Below are 20,346 nucleotides of genomic sequence, written 5' to 3'. Positions count from 1 at the left end.
TGGGATCATGACCTGAGCCGAAGGCAGCCGCTTAACCAACTGAGCCACCCAGGCGCCCCAAAACTCAGCCCACTTGAAATTGGGAAGAGTGTCAAATGAAAAATTCAGACTTAGTAAGGAGAGATTTTATTGGAAAGGAATATTGTAAGGGCTTGGGGAAATAAGAAGAATGCCCTAACCGTAAGATAAGCAAGAGTCTAAAAGGTTAAGCAAAAGGTTTTTCTTTTTATTAGGGAGGAGTAAAGCAATCCTAGAGAGAACCAAGTGTGGGGAAGTGAGATGAAAGGGAAGTACCACTGAACAGTAGATTAGATTGTTTTACCCTCAGGCCAGAGAAGTTTATGCTGCTTCAGACAAGGGTGGGCCAAAATTCGGGAACCTGGGGAAAGAGGATCTTACCCAGAATTTGAGTAACAAATATTTTGTTCCAGTTGATCTATGGGGACATGCCATTCATCCAGTCATTTATGAAGCAAAGGGAATTTGCGGGCTTTGACCTTGTCATAGGTAAACAAGTGGGGCATCTTAGAGTCTTATCTAAGTCCTATGGGGACCCGTGGTTCATTGCAGTAAGCCCTTTCCAGAACACAGAAGGGCGTGGGGGCTCTTTCTTAACCTTTGCTGTTTTCCAAGATCACAGGGGTCTGGTAAAGTTCAACATTGTCAATTATTTGATGATATAAAAGATTTCAAATTCTCATCCGGAGGGCAGTCTGTCTTGGAATTTAGCCTCAAGTGTACCATGCTTTTTCAGGACCAAATGTTGACATTGTTCAGCTGTTGTGTTTGATGTTGGACTTTTGAATGACTTTTAGAAACTTAATGTGAAAGAAAAGAACTTAAATAATGTGGTTTCTGGTGCACTCTACCAGCTAACGTAACCTATGACTCTTGGGCAGTGTGTGTGTGTTTGACCTCAGTGAATAATAACACTTTGTATTCATAAAGAGGTTTTTTCTTTTTCCCTTTGGATCAGTGAAATTAGACAAAGACAGGGAATAGACGAATGAGAAGGAGCGAAAGACAATAATTAGCCTAACCACCTCCACCCCCCAATCCTCCCTATTTTACATAAGGAAGAATCTGAGGTCTAGAAATAAGCACTGGTCTATCTAAGGTAACAATAGTTTGGCATAGTCTGGACTAAAACTCAGATCTCCACTTCTTAAATTTAAGCTCTGTTTTTGACTTCTTGGTCTGAAAAGTTGAAGAAAGGTATAATAAAAATCCTTAAAATAGTCACAAAGAAGCCCAGTGTGAATTTATTCCTAGTATTCTGTAATACTGGAAGAACCCATCTCCTGCCATCTCAAAATTGTAATTTTGTTTTAAGTTAAGGAAAACTAATGCTGTTTCTCAAAATGTCACTTAAGAGAATGTCACCTGGAGAATGTCAGCAACTACCAGCCAGGTAGTTGACTCCATTCTGGTATTGCTTACATTTCTGTATTAACTCCACTGTAGTGTTCCCAGTCATGAAATTGATGTCTGTATGTGCAAGTTTGGTCAGTGCTTGGAATACCTCAAAAAAAAGAAAGGGTTTAGCCATTAAATGAAGTGAGGGGTTGAATTTATTTTGAATACAGCTTGGTTAAATTAAGAACCTTTGGACTGGGGTCCCTGGGTGGCTCAGTCAAGTGCTTGCTTTTGGCTCAGGTCAAGATCCCAGGGTCCTGGGATGGAGCCCCGCATTGGGCTCCTTGCTCAGCGGAAAGCCTGCTTCTCTCTCTCCCACTCCCTCAGCTTGTGTTTCCTCTCTCGCTGTGTCTCTCTCTGTCAAATAAATAAATAAAATCTTAAAAAAAAAAAAAGAACCTTTGCCCTGCTTGGGCCTAATGATATGCAAGGCATGTAGTACTTGAACTCAGAAGACCCAGATTCTGCCCATTATTTGTTCTATGAATTTGACAGAATCACTCAACTTGGTAAGGGTTCCAGTTTCCTTTTAGATAAGAGAAGTGGGGCTTGGTGGAGATTAAAACACCTTCTGACTCTCACATTTCTGATTCTATGACTTCAGGACATTTTTCAGAATAGGTACATGTTTCTGATTAAATAAAATTTAGTCTGATTTCCACTTTTTCTTTATCCTTTTTCTTTTTCTTTTTTTTTTTTTTAAGATTTTATTTATTTGACAGAAAGCACAAGCAGGGGGAGCATTAGGCAGAGGGAGAGGGAGAAGCAGGCTCCTTGCTAAGCAAGGAGCCTGATGTGGGATTCAATCCCAGGACCCCGAGATCATGACCTGAGCCAAAGGCACTCTTTCTCTCAAAGAAATTAATAAATAAACAAAATCTTTAAAATAAATAGAAGTAAAATCAAGGTGTCCCACGACTTCACTCTCCATTCTGGAGTGGTTGGGCTCTCTGTTCAGCAGGGATTCTGCTTCTCTCTCTCCCTCTGCCTCTTCCCCCTGCCTCATGCTTACACGCATGCTCTTTCTCTCTCAAATAAATAAAATCTTTAAAAAGTAAAATCAAATCAAATCTGTGGGCATAGAGTCATTCATAGTGCTTCTTTATTCTTTTAATGTCCACGGGGTCTGTAGTGATGTCCCCTCTTTCATTTCTGATATTAGTAATTTGTGTTCTCTCTTTTTTCCCTCAGTTAGCCTGGAGAGGGGCTTATTGATTTTATTGAATTTCTCAGAGAACCAGTTTTCGGTTTCATTGATTTTCTGTATTGATTTCTTTCCAGTTTTATTGATTTCTGCTCTAATATTTCTTTTGCTTCTGCTTACTTTGGATTTAATCTGCTCTTTTTTTGGTTTCCTAAGGTGGAACTTTAGGTGTTTGATTTTAGATCTTCTTTTCTAATATTTGCATTCAATCCTATAAATTTTCATTTAAGCACTGCTTTTGCTGCATCCCATAAATTTTGATTAGTTGTATTTTCATTTGATTAAAAATATTTTGAATTTGTCTTGATTTTTTTTTCCTCTTTGACCCTTGTGTTATTTAAAAATGTATTGTTTAGTCTTGACATGTTTTGTGATTTTCCAGTTATCTTTCTGTTACTGATTTCCAGTTTAATTCCATTGTGATCTGAGGGCAGACATTGTATGGTTTCTGTTCTTTTAAATTTGTTAAGGTGTGTTTTCTGACCCAGAATGTGATTTTTCTTGGTGAATGAACATGTAGCTTGAGGGATAAATTCTCAGGTTTTATCCATCAGCCATACAGTGGCAGAGATGTGTGTTTCTTCTCAGTTCTCTGACTTTTTCTATGACTTCTCTTCTTTACTGCTTCTTTCCTAAAGAGGCTTAGCCCAAATAATAGTAGAGACTGTTCAGGGTGCCTGGGTGGCTCTGTTGGTTAAGCATCCGACTCTTGATTTTGGCTCAGGTCATGATCTCGTGGTTGTGAGATCTAGCCCCACATCAATCTTAAGATCTAAGAATCTCCCTCTCCCTACCCTTTTCTCACTTCCTCTCTTAAAAAAAAAAAGTAGTGGGGCTGCTGGGTGGCTCAGTTGGTTAAGCGACTGCCTTCGGCTCAGGTCATGATCCTGGAGTCCCGGGATCGAGTCCCGCATCGGGCTCCCTGCTCAGCGGGAAGCCTGCTTCTCCCTGTCCCACTCCTCCTGCTTCAGTTCCTTCTCTTGCTTTGTCTCTCTCTGTCAAATAAATATAAAAAATCTTAAAAAATAAAAAAAGTAGAGACTGTTCTCTTGGTTAGCATTTGGTGGATCAAGATTAATTCTTAAAGATTAGCTTATACTGTGGACTATGGTCTACTTTTTAAATAATTTAGTTTGCTCTGGAGTAAAAGCATAAAACAAGTTTAGTTGATTTTAGAAAATCAGAAGATATTTGAAAGGGTTCATTTCTAAGAGTATTTTTTATTTTCTTAATATTGTGCTGTGGTTTTGCCCATGTTACTAAGTCAAGCATGAACACAACTTACTGCAAAGAAAGTTTGAAGAAATAAACTTGTCTGTAAATTGTCTTTCTGCTCTTTATGTACCATCTGCCCTTGAGTTAGGGGAAAAAAAATCTTTGAAGTTCTGGTAAAATGAACATTCTCTTGGTTTTAATTGGAATGATAATACTTTTTGTTTCACCAAACATTTAAAAATCATGCTCTTATCTCAAAAGTATTAATCAATCATTCATTATTTATTAAGCACTATCTGTATGTCTGTATTCTTGGCAACAGGGATATAACTGTTTATTACACAGTGCTGCCCTTGTGGAGCTTATGTTTTTCTGGGAGATTCTGATGATAAATGAGACATAATATATGTAGGTCATGATAAATGCAACAAAGAAAGATAAAGTAGGGTAAGGGATAGAAGATGATTAGGGTGGTTATTTTAGATAGGGCATTCAGGGAAAGCCTCAATGAAGAGGTGACATTGGGGGGCGCCTTGGTGGCTCAGTCGTTAAGTGCCTGCCTTCGGCTCAGGTCATGAGCCGCATCTGGCTCCCTGCTTGGCCAGGAACCTGCTTCTCCCTCTCCTGATCCACCTGCTTGTGTTCCCTCTCTAGCTCTCTCTCTCTGTGTCAAATAAATAAATAAAATCTTAAAAAAAAAAAAAAAAAGGTGACATTGGAACAAATATGACTATATATTTAGCATATATGCCTGGTATCTATGAGTACATATTTATGAACTGTACCCTAAAAAAATACTGTAATATTGGGCACAAAGCTTATATTGTCTGTAGCTCTGTAATTCTTTCAATAAAGTTAAATATTAATAATTTTTCCGAATAGTGAACAGGAAAGTATGTTTATTCTTAAAAACAAAAACCTCTATAGTAGTAGGTGATACTTAATAGATTGATTTATGCCACCTATTTTTATTTATTTATTTATTTTAAAGATTATTTTAGAGAGCAAGAGAGAGTAGGGGCGAGAGGGGCAGAGGAAGAGAGCGAATCTCAAGCAGACTCCATGCTGAGTGTGGAGGTCGCCCCGGGGATCTCAGGACCCTGACTGAGATCATGACCTGAGCCAAAATCAAGAGTCAGATGCTTAACCATCTGAGCCACCCAGGTGCCCCTATGGCACCTATTTTTAGTCTTTTAACTATAGTTCTCGAGAGAATACAACTCATTCACTCAAAATATCCTGATTTTACATTCATGTCTTTCAGTTATATAAAACAGATTTAGTAATTCCATTGTTAAAGTAGATTAAAATATCTTTTGTGTTTTGCCCATAAACAAAAGATTTAGAAAAACCTGAAATCATTTCAGCTTTTGATACTTTGATATTGAGACTCAGGATCTTAATGTCTGATTATAAAGTTTTATTTTTAAAAAATCTTTAGGGAGTATGAAAAACCAATCTGCTCATGCACATGTATTTTTTTTAAGATTTTTTACTTTATGCATTTGACAGAGCGAGAGAGTACATGAGAGCACAAGCAGGGGTGAGGGTTAGAGGGAGAGGGAGAAGCGAACTCTGCACCGAGCAGGGAGTATGATGCGGGGCTCGATCTCAGGACCCTGGAATTGCAACCCGAGCCAAAGGCAGGCACTTAACTGACTGAGCCACCCAGGCGCTCCCATACATATGTATTTTTAAAAATGACTGGAGAAAGTACAATAAATACATGGCATGGAAAGTGTGCTTGAACTAGAACTAGATGACCTCTGTGGTGTTACTCAAGGTTCTGTGATTCTGAATATGTGAAACTGAATATTGTTGATATACATTTAGTTGAATGTACATTAAGGGACAAAGGAGGGTATATTCAGTTTGGAGTTAAGAGTTTCACAAAGGATTAAAGGATTAAGTCTTTTAAGGGTAAGTAGAAGTTTGTTAGGTGGATAAGAAATTGAATTTTACTTTTCCTCAATAACAGTAATAGTGACATTTATTTAGGTGTTAGTATTTACCTACTCTACTTAAATTAACTTATTTAAATCTTCATGAAGTATTTAATCTTGGATTTTTTTTTTAACCTCCACTTTTTACCTACTTTTTTTTTAAACCTCTATTCTACAGGTTTAGAAATGGAGGCATAGCAAGATTGGAGTAACTCTTCCAAAATCATACAGCTAGTGGTGGTGGAATTTGACTTTAACCCAGGTGGTTTGGCCATTGTACTGTTGTGCCAGTCTTATTGTTTATATTTGATAGGTTTTAACTTATGAGAGGATTAATTTCTAAAACATTTTCCTATAGAGATATTGTGTTCTTTTATTTCTAGAAAATCTGTCCCAACCTAGTTAATAACTAATAGTACATCCTATATAGTATTAGAGAAATTGTTACTGACCTGCATAGCACTGACCATTTAGCCTGACTCAGGTGCCAAACACATCTGACACTGCTGCAGTCGTAAGGATTCAGTCCTTCATACTCCCTCCACCTTAACTGCATCCAGTTAAGGCACTCCCTCTCATGCACTATTAGTTTCCATTGCACTTGGGGATGAACTTCTAGTAACACTGATCAGGTGAGGAGTAATTAGAGAACTGGTGATGAATTGAAATTTCATATCGTTTTAAGTATTTAGTATGTCACACTTGTTGCAGGCCTGTCTCACAGTTAGCCCATTTCTTTTTCTGAGGGCTCTAAGGATTGGCTTGCTCCTTTTCTTTTCGCTTGGACTACCTGTTTGCAACTAGAACTTAGTATTTTTTATTTTTTTTATTTTTTTTTTTAAGATTTTATTTATTTATTTGACAGAGAGAGAGAGACAGCGAGAGAGGGAACACAAGCAGGGGGAGTGAAAGAGGGAGAAGCAGGCTTCCCGCGGAGCAGGGAGCCCGATGTGGGGCTCGATCCCAGGACCCTGGGATCATGACTTGAGCCGAAGGCAGAAGCTTAATGACTGAGCCACTCAGGCGCCCCGCAACTAGAACTTAGTATTTTCCCTGAGTTGCAAAAAAGAACATACTCGTATTGTAGGCTACCTTGCTTTCCCTCCCATATGTTCGCACACATGATAAAGGTTTTTACTGCTAGGAGAGTTTTAAAAGTACCTTCCTATGTTACTTCCCGCTGACCATAAACTATTTATCATAAAGATCTTTTAGGGAAAAAAGTAGAAGTTCTAGATGATATTGATGAGTCTTTGCAATAAATTCTTTGAAGTAGAGAGGTTTGGGTTGTGAAGAAAAGGTCAGATGGAAAATACTAAGCGACATTGGAGAGAAAAGGGAGACTTTTCTCCACCAGAAATTACTTATGAAGAAGGAACTTCAATAAGTTGTGCCCTGTATTATAAATATATGATTATAGACTGCCATCAGTTGATGTCACAAGGCATTATAAGCCTATCAAGGCTATGGCTGCTTTACTTTTTAAAATAAACGTAATACTTTTTATCTCTGTGATAAGTAGTAGAAGGCTTTTGAAATACTAATCTGATTGCTTATTTTTTTATGTAGTTATCTATGTCTGCCCTTTACGTAGGGCTTAGCTGATTTTTGTTATCTTTTAACTTTTGATTGCCACTGTTTGCCCAAATACAATGATCTACTTAGAAAAGCAATGCCACTTTCCTGCCTTTTTTTCCTAAAGAGAAAATGTCACATTGGAGGATTTTGCTCCATCAGAATTCCACTAAGTTGAATGTTTATTAAATATTTTTATCATTTCAGAAGATTTTGGTCATTTTTATGATCAGTATAAATGATTGACTAAAAATGTTTCTTATGTATTCAAGTATGAGTGTTTATGACTAGAATCATTTGTTTCTGAATACAGTCTTTCTCAAAAGAGAAGCCATGACTTTTTTTCCTGAAAAGTTCTGCTTTTATTAATAGTTAAATTATGTTTAAATTCATGCTTACTGTCTCTCCCCTCCCTTCCCCTATTAGACTAATTAACATTAGGACAAAGAAGCCTCACTGTATCATTTATTACTAGACAGCTTAGTTGGTTGGGTAGGTCAAATGCTAACTAGAATTAGAATTAGTTGCAAACTGAATGTGTTTTCTTTTTTTTTTTTTTTAAAGATTTTATTTATTTATTTGACAGAGAGAGAGAGAGAGAGAGAGAGCAGGAACACAAGCAGGGAGAGTGGGAAAGGGAGAAGCAGGCTTCCTGAGGAGCAGGGAGCCGGACGCGGGGCCCTATCCCACGACGCTGGGATCATGACCTGAGCCGAAGGCAGGCGCTTAACGACTGAGCCACCCAGGCGCCCCCTAAATGTGTTTTCTAATCAGGAGGGACAGACAAGAGAACTTGGGTAACATTCATTATAATGTTAAATCATAACTATAACTGAAACGTTAGTTCTTTAAGACTCACACTATTTTCTAACTTGATTTTAACTAATATTTATTGAGTGCTTATTCTTGGTTTTGATAGAGAGCTTCTCAATTGTAGCAGAAGTATTTAAGGTCTTCATAGTTCTCTTGATAAAAGAAAATGGCAGATCATAAAATGAATCATTTAATAAGAGAGAATTGGCTAAATATCTGAGATAAACTTAAAAAACAAAACAAATTAAAACTGTACGACTACTGGTATTCACAGATCTCTGAGAGAAATTCCTGCACACCACTGTTGAGGGGAGAATGCTGGGCAGTGGGCTAGGTTTACTCTTTCACATCAATTTGGAGCTCTGATTTACTTTCACTTCTATAAATGTTAGCTCATTTAATCCTTATGAAGAAGATAGTCCTATCAGCAGTAACTACACCTCACAGGCTTTGAAGGTGGTTTAGAAATGGTAAATATGCGAATGCCAACAATCCATTGTGTATTTAATTAAAATATTGCAGTCATCAACAATAAAATCTTTGAAGATTTTGGAGATCATTTGCCAACTCTTGTCATTTTGTAAATAAGGAATGAGTCCCAGAGAGGGCTTGTCTAACTGCTATTAGTGACAGAGAACTACTTTGATTCTAGTATGTTTAATTATTCAGTACATTAAAATATTTACAATAAGTGCATCTTTCTAATAGTTACCATTAGGAGTGCACATTAAATTTTCTTGGCTTTTGTATATGGCTTAAAATTTAGAGTTAAGTTGAAATTTTTATTTTAAATTTGTTTGATGAATCTTTATTAGTGTACTTAACAAAGTTGTAATTTTTAGTTTGTTTAAAAGAATTTCTAACACGTACCTATTGTGTTAAATTGAGAGGATTATCTTGAAGAAATAGGTAAATATCTTTCTCTGAGGTATAGTATGTTGTCTGTTGATCTTAAAGTGAATACTTTTCTTTATGTTGAAGTTCAGTGCTTAGCACATATTAGGAACTTTACAGTGAAGGACAGTGGGCAAATTTATGCTTTATCCTTTTATTTCATCTAAAAGGTAATATTCAACATATCTTGAAAGCCTGCCATGTTAGGTACTCTCTGGGGAGTGGGTTTAGGGCTGTAGAAATGAGATGAATACAATTTTCTCAAATTGTTGGTCACGGTTGAGCATGATAAAGGCAGCTTTGGAGTTGTGCATATGTTTTTTAACAAGGAAGATTTTATAAGTGAAGTGAATGTTGAAGAGTAGGTAGGAATTGGTCTGAAGTGGATGATTTATAAATGTCAAATATAAATTTATTAGTTTTGACTAAGAGTTTTGGATATAGATCTGTAGGGATATTTTCTGTAATGTCAAAAAATACAGTTAAGGAAAAATACCAGATTTAGGGATGCCTTCTTCCATTGAACCTTTTATTTGTTACTTACCAGTACTATAATGAAACATGCACATGTAGAAAGAGGTGAAGTGGCTTGTTAACGTCTTTAAAAATAGTTCATTCTTCATCAGTATTTTAATTACTGCCTGGTATTGCTTTATATGAGATACTGCATAATTCACTCAACCTACTGTAACTGGAAAATTATCTTTTAAAATAAACAACTGTTAATTTCAGCACTAATAGTTGAAATAGTTAATGAGTTATATTTCATTAAAATGCCCTCTATTCTTGTGAAAAAGTATTCTTGTCCTGTTTGTTGTTGGTCTTCCACTTTGCCTTATCAATTTATATCAAAGAAAATGTCTTAAGTTTATTTCTATATTTATTCAAATTCCAAGGAATGGTTTATATCATCATCTTAAGCAGGAAATCTGGAGCAGTTGTTTTTGAATATAGTTAGGTCAAATTGATGCATTCTCCTACCATGTTTGTCTAATTAAGATATTTAGGATGTACCAAGGCATTTTATTGAGGGTTTTTGATTTTTGACCTTAAAGTACATTAAATTTCTTATTCTGAGTTGGCAAATGGCAAAAATTTCTGCTCATATTTTTTACTTTAAAGAATTAAAAACATTTTGTGCTGTGAACGTGACGCTGGCACACCAAACAAATTCTGTAAGCAATTAAATTTGAAAACCTGTGTGCTTGAATTCAAATCAGAGCTGTTGATAATTGTGTTTTACAGTTTTCTTTCTCTTATTTTACCTTCTCATTTATATACTTCTTTTGGTAGTATTATTTCGAAGTATATGAAATTGCTGTTTTTTGTAGGTCAAAACAGTCAAATATCTGATTCATATAATTCAGTTAATAAATTTATATTAAATCAATAGGTGATCTTTAGCTTGTGTTCTCTCAAAACCTTTTGTTATTTTCATTTTATTTATTTAGCAAAGTTTTCCTTTTCTTATTTTCAGACCTGTTTACTGTCTGTAAGGGCTGGAGCTATATTATAAAACCAGATAAAGGCCAGGGTAGACCACATAATGAACCCTAAGATTCTAGAAATGGTCTATGGGCAAGATTTTCCTTGCCTGTTCATGATTGTTTTATGCTGCTTTTACCTGCTTTGGCATTATATGGAAGGATTTCCCATCTCAATTAAATCTAGACAGCCCTCAATCCTATTAAAGACCCTCCTGGAAGTAATCATTTTTTAAAAAACCAGCTTGGGTCTGTCAGTCATCCACATGTATAAGTTTATCAGACCTTTCTTCCTGAGTTTCTAGACCTCTTCTCAGTCACATTGCCAAATCCTGACCTTGATGTGGTTATTCTTCAAGGTCTCTCAAACTTGGTCCACTCGGTTTTTAAATTTAATACATCTCTATACCTATTTGTGCTTCTCTTCAGTAGGACAAGGTCTCAAAGTTTTTTCAGCTTACACCTTTAGTCTCATCTATTTCTGATTCTTAAGTGATTAAATTCCCACAAACTTCTTTCTAGAATATTCAGCACCCCCCCAACATTGGTTCCTTCCCTTTTGCCTTAAGCATGTATATTTTCCCCATTACGAAGATATATTTTTTAATATATTTTTGTATGTCCGTCATTCTAGTATCCATCAGCTTTTCCTCTTATTGCTTATTTTCTCCAAAGAATAATTGTGTTCATTATTTTCGTTTTATCTCTACATAATCACTTAAGTTTTATCCTTATCAGTGGATGATACTGTCTTTGCAGAGATAATTACTAATGGTACGCCTAATTCCCTTTTTTCTCTAAAACTCTTAATTTTTTGGTTTTGGTTTTTTTTTTTTTTAAGTAAGCTCAATGCATAATGTGGGGCTTAAACTCACAACAATGTGTGTGTAGGAGTTGCACACTCCACTGACTGAGCCAGCCAGGCACCCCTGGTTTTGCTCTTGTTTTTGAAGCTGTTTTAGTTTAGGCTCTTATGGTGTTGGTTGGACTGTTTCAGAGGACTTCTAATTTACCTCTTTGCTTCCAGTTACTTTTAACTTTTCACTTTAATTTTCCACCATAGTGGCAGTTACCTTCCCCAAATATATTTGATTTGTTTCATTCCAGTCTTAAGATCTTGGACTTATTTCTAAGTACCTGCAGAAAAGTCCATTGTGTGCAATCCATATCAAAGTCTACAGCATGTGGAATTGCTCATTATTTTGGATCATGCCATTTACTCTCTTTGTATGGGTGGGTTATCTGTCTGAACTTTTTTTTACTCTTCTGTGAGAGTGGGATACTTTTTTAACCTTGTAAGACTAGTTCAGATGTCACCTCTGTGAACTAGTCTTTCCCAGTTCTCCCGTTTAAATTTAATCACTGCCTTTCTTGGAGTGCTCCCATAACACCGCATTGACCTCTACCATAGCACTTATCACATATAATTTGTAGGTGGCAGTTAGGGGTGGTTAACACTTAAAAGTTTGATAAAATTACATGATGAAAGGTACGAGTTGTTTCCTCACCTTGAACTTAGATTTGTCTAAAACCTAAGGCAGATTAGATTGTAGCTAAAGCAGTGGTATTTACATATCAAAAGATAGAATAATTTTTAGATAAGTTTTTTTTTTTTAAGATTTTTTATTTATTTACTCATGAGAGACAGAGAGAGAGAGAGAGAGGCAGAGGGAGAAGCAGGCTCCCAAGGAGCAGGGAGCCCGATGTGAGACTCGATCCCAGGACCCTGGGATCATGACCTGAGCCGAAGGCAGACGCTTAACCATCTGAGCCACCCAGGCGCCCTTTAGATAAGTTTTTATCTAAGGAAAGAGTGTGTCAATTGGAATGCAGTTTTATCGGTTGAAAATCTAGAAGTTTCAATAGCCAGAATTGAATGTATTTATCTAGAACTATTTAGGGTTGAGAGTATTTCACACTTTAGCTATTCTGTATATTTCTTCTTCTTTCCTTTTTTTTTTTTTTTTTTAACTTTAGCACTGCCTGAAGGAGCTATCCCTCAGTGCTACCCTTTGATCTAAATCACTACCTCCCTTGAGGAGCCTGGGTAGCTCAGTTGGTTGAGTGTCCGACTTCTGATTTCGACTTTTGATTTCGGCTCACGTCATGATCTTGGGGTCATGGGGATCGATCCTGGGGCTTTGTGCTCAGCACAGAGTCTGCTTGGGATTCTCTCTCTCCCTCCCTGCTGTGCCTCCCCCATGCCCCTTCCTCTGCTAGTTGTTATGGGCTCACTCTCAAAGTAAATAAAATCCTAAAAAATAATTTATTTTTATTTATTTACGACTCACCAAGCAGCCTACTTAAAATTTGACCTCCAAAGGATCATTAAGACAGTAATCCAGTGGAACACTTAATGAACTTGACCATTTGATCCACTTGATAGTTTGTTTCATTGTAAATTAGTTGATAAAATTGTTACAACTTGATTATTGTCAGTTTCATATAGATTGATTGTACCAGCAAAGCATGTATTTTTTGTGTTCTGAAAAGCTGAGGATGTAGCCAAGTTGCTGTCCTTGGGAGACCTACCTAAGGCTTGTTAGTCCACTTCTTGAGTTTCCTTCAGTCTACAGTTTTCCTGCCCAGTGGCTGTAGGATTCTACCAGTCACCCTGACTAAAACATCCTGAAATAATCTTTGAAATATTCCTCATTTTTATTCTACCATTTTCTTTCATGTTCAGTCACACTCAAAGTTAATCTAATTGGTTTCCTTCTTACATACTTTTATCTTTTTTTCCCCCAGTTTCAACTGCTTCTACCTTAGTCTTAGGTTTTCTCTTTCATTGATTAATATATTGCTATGTCTCATTTTTCATATATGTTACTTGCAGTATTTCTTCCTCATACCTCTGCTTAAAAGTGTTCCAAGGTGATCTTTTTAAACACCTCAGCTAAATTTGTCCTCTTGGTTATAAAGACTCAACAATGTAAAATTTTGTTTTCATCTTATTTCTCACAGTTCTTTGCCATATGATACCAAAGTTTGTTTTGGTTGAGCTAGGATTTTCGCTATCCCATGGTTACTCTATGTTCCTATTTGTCATTTAGCCTGGAATTCCCTTTTATTCTTCACCTCTGATTTCAGTTTTCATGTTAGGTTTCATCTACTCGAAACTTTCATATTCAGTTTTTTCAATTTTTATAAGTTTTGTTCATAGTACTATGCAATTTTATGCTGCAATATTGCCTTAATATATTTGTTGTTACCTAGTATGATAATCTTGGATTTTAAGTTCTGTTAAGACTGATTCTTTTGGGGGCGCCTGGGTGGCTCAGTTGGTTAAGCAACTGCCTTCGGCTCAGGTCATGATCCTGGAGTCCCGGGATCGAGCCCCGCATCGGGCTCCCTGCTCAGCGGGGAGTCTGCTTCTCCCTCTGACCCTCTCCCCTCTCATGTGCTCTCTCTCTCATTCTCTTTCTTCCAAATAAATAAATAAATAAATCTTTAAAAAAAAAAAAAAAAAAAAGACTGATTCTTTTGTAGTGATGCCTTTCATTCAGTCGTTCAGCAAATATCAAATGCCCTATTACGTGCCTTGGACCTATTCTAAATGTCACTGCGCTAAGTATTTGGGATATAATAGTCAGTGAAACTCAAAATTACTTTGCCAAGTTCTTGATAACAGCCAGCAAGACATTGGATATATGTTAGGCAGACAGCCTGTACTTGTAACTTAAATTTTTGTTTGCTTTTACTATATATAGATATAAATAATTTCTATAGTGACATGAGTTGGACTTACATGATTTTAGCAGTTTGAGTGAGACCCTAACTCATTTGTCACATGATATATAGTTCTTAGCACCAAAGTAAAAGACACCAGGTACTGCTACTACGTTTAGCATAGCTAAACGTAGTAGCAGTACATGAGAGCTTCCTCTCATGCCTGAGCTTAACTGTCTTGATGCTGCTGGGTTAGCCCTCATCCATTCTTTACATGCTATTCAGAGCGATTTTTCTTAAATACTGATTTGATACTACTATCCATGGGTTTCCTGTAGCCTTCAGATTATATTCTAAACCCCTTTCGTTTTGATGGCTCACCAGACTGAGTTCATTGGGTCTTGACTTAGGCTTTACCTTTTTCCAGAATGTCCTTTCACAGCTTTTTCCTCTTAATTTTCTCTCTCTCTCTCTCTCTCTCTCTCTCTCATTTTGCTGTGTTCTCAGAATCTTCTGCCTATCCTCTTATCACTTTGTATCATAATGGTCCCATTTACTCTCCTAGTTCCCTGGCTGCTCATTGGTGGCAGGGACTGTGTTATTTCTCCATATTGCGTTTGAGTGATCCAATGATTAGCACGTGTACTTCGTTGCTCATCAAATGTTAATCGAATGCACTGAATTGATTTAGTGGAAAAAACATTAGGTTGGAAATTAAGGGTCTGAGTTTTGGATAAATCTATAACTTTGATCTTTGTTGTAAATTGTTCAGAGATGGTTTAAGTGCTCAAAGTGTGAATTCTAAGTTTTATGTAAATCTAGGTTGAAATAAAACTTAGACCTTTAAATTATTTGAGCGTCGTTAAGAAGTCTATCTCAACACGTTTAGCTATCCCTAAAACGTAAACAGTCAAGAGACAAAAAATAGGAAAGTCATTAGGTAATGGGGCGCTCTGATCGGATGGTCCGGTGTCCAGATTGGATGGGGGCCGGCAGCACAGACCGTAAAAGAATTCACCAGTGGGCGAGACAGCAGAGCGGAGACTGCGACTAGGCTGTTGTGAGGGGCAGCATTTTTAGGGCAAAGTAAGGAAGTATGAGGACATACGGAATTTTCCCCCTTTTTGGGAGTCTTAGGAACTGTGCTTGGTTGTAATTGGTCAGTTAGGGCTTGCAGTTGTTTTGAGGTGGGTGCTTAATGAGCCTGTTCTCATTCAGGTTGGTGGTCTCTCTGGACTCTTTTCCATTGCTCAAGCCTGTTGTCTAAAAGCAGCCTGTACAGGTAATATCCTCTTTCCTTTTTCTCCTTTCTAACTTATTCAGGGAGATTATACTTGAAATCATTTGGGCTGGTCTGAGTCCCAAGTATATATGCAAATATGCCTCCTAATGGTAAACAGTGTGTACTTTGTTTCAGTCTGTCAGCAGGAGAGCTAGTTTAATGAAACAAAACAAAATGTCAACTCCACTGAGTCTGACAAGGTATTCCAAGTTTGAATTTTAAAATTGTAGCACTTATATTTAAGTTTTGGTAGTTTTATTTTCAATATTGACAAGTAAGATAAAATGTTGATATCTGATATATTTTATTTCTTGGAGGATTGTTTAATCTTCCTTGATAAGAACTTTTTTAACCTACCCAGAAATGATTACTGACAAAAACTGAAATGATTATTCTTCTAGAGACTTAAAGGCAAATAACTTTATCTTGCTCTTCATGGCCTCAGGTTAATAGATATGGAAAGGTTGAAACCGAAGTTGCCCTAGTGTTTCACCCTTCTTGGGTGCTTATGAGCTATTTCATAAATGACTTTTCTCAGTTATAGTTATCAAGAGAATCAGGGCCTAGGGGCAATGAATCTAGACAGAAACCATCTCTTTGGTCAAGTTATTGTTTTGATACATTAATAAAAGCATTAAGGCTGCTTGAGTCAATGATCCATATGGTTATGTTTGAGTCTTCAGCCATGATGGACTTTGTAGCCTCGCTACATCTCTGCACAGTTTAACAGTTTCCTGTTGTGAAATATATGGCTGTTTATGGTCAAATTTATTTAATCATTCTCTTTAATTAAAAATGAAAAATATTTGGGGCTGACTCAGTCGATTAAGTGGCTGTCTTTGGCTCAGGTCATGATCCCAGGGTCCTGGGATCGAGCCCCATACCAGGCTCCCTGCTCCGTGGGGAGCCTGCTTCTCCCTCTCCCTCTGCTGCCACTCCCCCTGCTTGTGCGTGCGCTCCCTCTCTCTCTGTCAAATAAATAAATAAAATCCTTAAAAATTAAAAAAAAAGAAATATTCAGGAAATTTTATTTTTAAGTTAGACAATTCAAAATTTCTGCTTTTGTATAAACTTAGGCATTCGTAGGTTCTAAGTTGGGCAGTGAAGACAGGTTGTTAGAATGGTTTGTTTTTAAATTTCAAATTGTTGTATCTCTTAGTTAATGAATACTTTTTATATTTTAATATGTTAATCCCTGGAATGTACACTGTAATTGCCAATTTCATAGTAATGTCTCAAAAGTTGGTCTAAATTTAGTATTCGTAGTCTATTAAATTGATAATATATAATTCTGTAAAATGATTGCCATTTTGAAAATCTATGGTCAGTATATACGAAAAGGGATAACTTTGGTGAAATAGTTTCCACATAATTTTACCTCTCTAAAAGATTAGATACATTCTAGAAAAGATTTATTGTCTTCTATTAGAAAGTCGGAAGAAGACATATAATAATGTGTTTAGCACAGTATATAGATGAGGCTTTGAGAAAATGTTTCTAACTTTGTTTAAAAAGGTGGAAGTGGCATAATAAAGGAATGGTATGAGGTTACATTTTTGCTTTGAACAGTTTTTTAGTCAAACATTAACTACTACATTGAGATTGGTGTTTGCCTTTTTTGGGGTTGTTGTCATTAATTCCTCCTTTGCCCTCCATATTTGATAAGCCTCTGAATGCTTTTCTCTTCTGAGTACCAAAGATACCACTGTAATTTATTTTATTATTTTTTAAAAAAGATTTTGTTACTTGAGAGAGAGAGTGCGAGCACAAGCAGGGGGAGCGGCAGGAAGAGGGAGAGGGAGAAGCAGGCTCCCTGCTGGGGCTCAATCCCAGGACGTTGGGATCATGACCTGAGCTGAAGGCAGATGCTTAACCGACTGAGCCACCCAGGCGCCCAATACCACTGTAATTTAAAGTGTCATTATTTCTCTTATGGGTCATTGCAGAAACCTAGTTGATAGTCCTAATTTTAATCCAGTTTGCTGATTTTTGTTTTTTACTTTCACGTGATTTACATCTTCAATACTGTGTCTACCAGTGATAGGCTCAGGGATTTGGAGTAAGAGGAGAGAGTTGAGCAAAATATCTCTCTTCCCCAGTTCATCACATTCCATCATATATATTTTCTGTATCGGTCTTTCTGAAATGCCATTTAATACCTGTAACATTTATTAGATATGACTAAGATATGATTTCTGGTATTAAGGAGCTTAGACTCTAATAAATTGGTGTATATGTTTGTGAGAGATTGTACTAGATGACTTGAAGATTCTGTGATACTATTACTTACTGCCTTAAAGACTAGATTGAGATTCACTTTGTCCACAAAACTTTCCCTGACTAAAAACTTATCTTCTGCTTTTAAGTCTATAATCTCAAATAAGCCAACCTTCTGACATACTTGTTAATATATTTCTTGGTCTTGTTCTGCCTGAAAGAGTTCTTTGTAATGGTATTCATTGTATGGAGATTGCAGAACTTCTATCACAAACTACACAGAAAATAGGATAGTAAATTCAAGTGATAGGAAATGTGGAAGTAGAAAGGTAAAAATGTAACCTTTGATGTTAGGTGAATACAAAAGTGGTCTGAACTTTAACCCAACTGGTAGAATATAAGGCAGTAAAATATCCACAGTAAAACCAGGGTTGAGACAGGTTTCAAAAGCATTTTAAAAGCAGTCCTGTTTAAGAGCCATTTTTTACTTTCTTTTTTTGAAGAACTGTCTGTTCATATTTTTTGCTCATTTTTAAATTAGGCATTTGGTCTTTTAGTACAGTAGTTACCCTCCTCCCTCCCCACTATCTGTGGTTTCACTTCCATGGTTTCAGTTACCTGTGGTCAACCGTGGTCTGGAAGCAGATGATTCTCCTTCTGACATACCATCAGAAGGTCGATAGTAACCTAATACTATGTCACAGTGCCTATGACATTCATCTTACTTCATCTAATCACGTAGGCATTTTATCATTTCACATCATCACAAGAAGGATGAGGATAGTATAGTAAGATAACTTCTGAGAGAGAGAACACATGGATTTAACTTTTATTATGGTATGTTGTTTTAATTCTTCTGTTTTGTTATTAACAATTGTTAGTCTCTTACTGAGCCTAATTTATAAATTAAACTTTGTTGTAGGTATGTATGTATAGAAAAAAAAACATTGTGTATGAGAAAATGCTTAATCACTCGGCATCAGGGAAATTCAAATCAAAACCACAATGAGACCTCACACCAGTCATAATAGCTAAAATTTACAAGTCAGGAAACAACAGATGTTGGCGAGGATGTGGAGAAAGGGGAATCCTCTTACACTGTTGGTGGGAATGCAAGCTAGTGTAGCCACTCTGGAAAACAGTAAGGAGGTTCCTGAAAAAGTTAAAAAATAGAGCTACCCTACAACCCAGCATTTGCACTACGAGGTATTTACCCCAAAGATACAAATGTAGTGATCTGAAGAGGCACCTGCACCCCAGTGTTTATAGCAGCAATGTCCACAATAGCCAAACGATGGAAAGAACCCATAGCATATACAGTGGAATACTACTCAACCATCAAAAAAATGAAATATTACCATTTGCAACTGGATGGAACTAGAGGGTATTATGCTAAGCAAAATAAGTCAATCAGAGAAAGACAGTTATCATATGATCTCACTCATTGTGGAATTTAAGAACCAAAACAGAGGATCATAGGGGAAGAGAGGGAAAAATAAAACAAGATGAAATCAGAGAGGGAGACAAACCATAATAGACTCTTAACCATAGGAAACAAACTGAGGGTTGCTGGAGGGGAGGGAGGTGGGGGGATGGGGAAACTGGGTGATGGACTTTAAGGAGGGCATGTGATGTGATGAGCACTGGGTGTTACTTAAGACTGGTGAATCACTGACCTCTACCTCTGAAACCAATAATACATTATATGTTAATTAATTGAGTTTAAATTTTTTTAAAAAAGAAAAAGCTCAAAGGAAATAAAAAACATTGTGTATATAGGATTTGATACTATCCAAGGTTTTAGATATTCACAGGGGATCTTGGAACATATCTCCTGCAGAATGGGGGTGGGGGAGACTACTGTTGTTGATTTATAAGAACTCTCGCTATTTATAATATAAGGAAATTATCCCTTTATGATGTGAGTTACAAATGCCTTTTCCCAGCTTGTCATTTGACATTATTTATATTCTCTATTACAGAAATTTGATTTTTTTTAATTAATGAAGTTTATTTTTTAGAGCAGCTTTAGGTTCACAACAAAATTAATGGAAAGCACAAGAAAGTTCCTGTATACCCTTTCCTTGTACATGCTCAACCCGCGCCTCCCCCCCACTGCCTCCTCCCCCCCCCCCACCGCATCACCGGTTCACTCCAGAGTAGTACATTTGTTACAGTGATGAACAGTCAGTTCAACAGTTTGTTATAATCAATGAAATTTGATTTTTTTCTACTTATTTTTTGGTCTTTTATCACTTAGGAGACGTCGTTTTTTGAAACTTCTTCTCTGTCTTGAAATTTAAAAACTTATCTTAAAGTAAAAACTTAAAAAAGTTATCTTACAATAGTAGTAATAACAATGACAATAACAACAAATAGTACTAATACATATTGAACTTACTCTGTATCAGGCATAATTCCTAACCAAGTTAGGTAGGTTGAATTAGTAGCTTTATTTTATAGGAGAGGTAATAGAGGTACAAAATGTTTAAATAGGGGCGCCTGGGTGGCTCAGTTGGTTAAGCGACTGCCTTCGGCTCAGGTCATGATCCTGGAGTCCCGGGATCGAGTCCTGCATTGGGCTCCCTGCTCGGCAGGGAGTCTGCTTCTCCCTCTGACCCTCCTCCCTCTCAT

At 36.7% G+C, this 20,346-nt stretch overlaps 1 protein-coding gene across 11 annotated transcripts in view; it reads left to right on the top strand.

Moving 5' to 3' along the window:
• The window catches only part of TMEM161B (transmembrane protein 161B), an 82,304-nt gene that overhangs the window by 751 nt on the left and 61,207 nt on the right, over nt 1-20,346 (top strand). The window contains exon 2 of one of the 11 annotated variants that reach the window (XM_035014802.1): nt 15,432-15,495. The exons of 9 other annotated variants lie outside the window; for them this stretch is intronic. The gene's annotated coding sequence lies outside the window, so the exon portion shown is untranslated. Of the gene's footprint in view, nt 1-14,406; nt 15,496-20,346 lie in introns of those variants that run through there. One more of the 11 variants, XM_035014803.1, reaches the window with a different exon arrangement.

This window comes from Mirounga leonina, unplaced genomic scaffold (genome assembly GCF_011800145.1).
Source record: "Mirounga leonina isolate KUSES-001 unplaced genomic scaffold, KU_Mleo_1.0 Mir_168, whole genome shotgun sequence".
Lineage (NCBI taxonomy): Eukaryota > Metazoa > Chordata > Mammalia > Carnivora > Phocidae > Mirounga > Mirounga leonina.
This window is presented reverse-complemented; position numbering and strand designations above follow the sequence as displayed.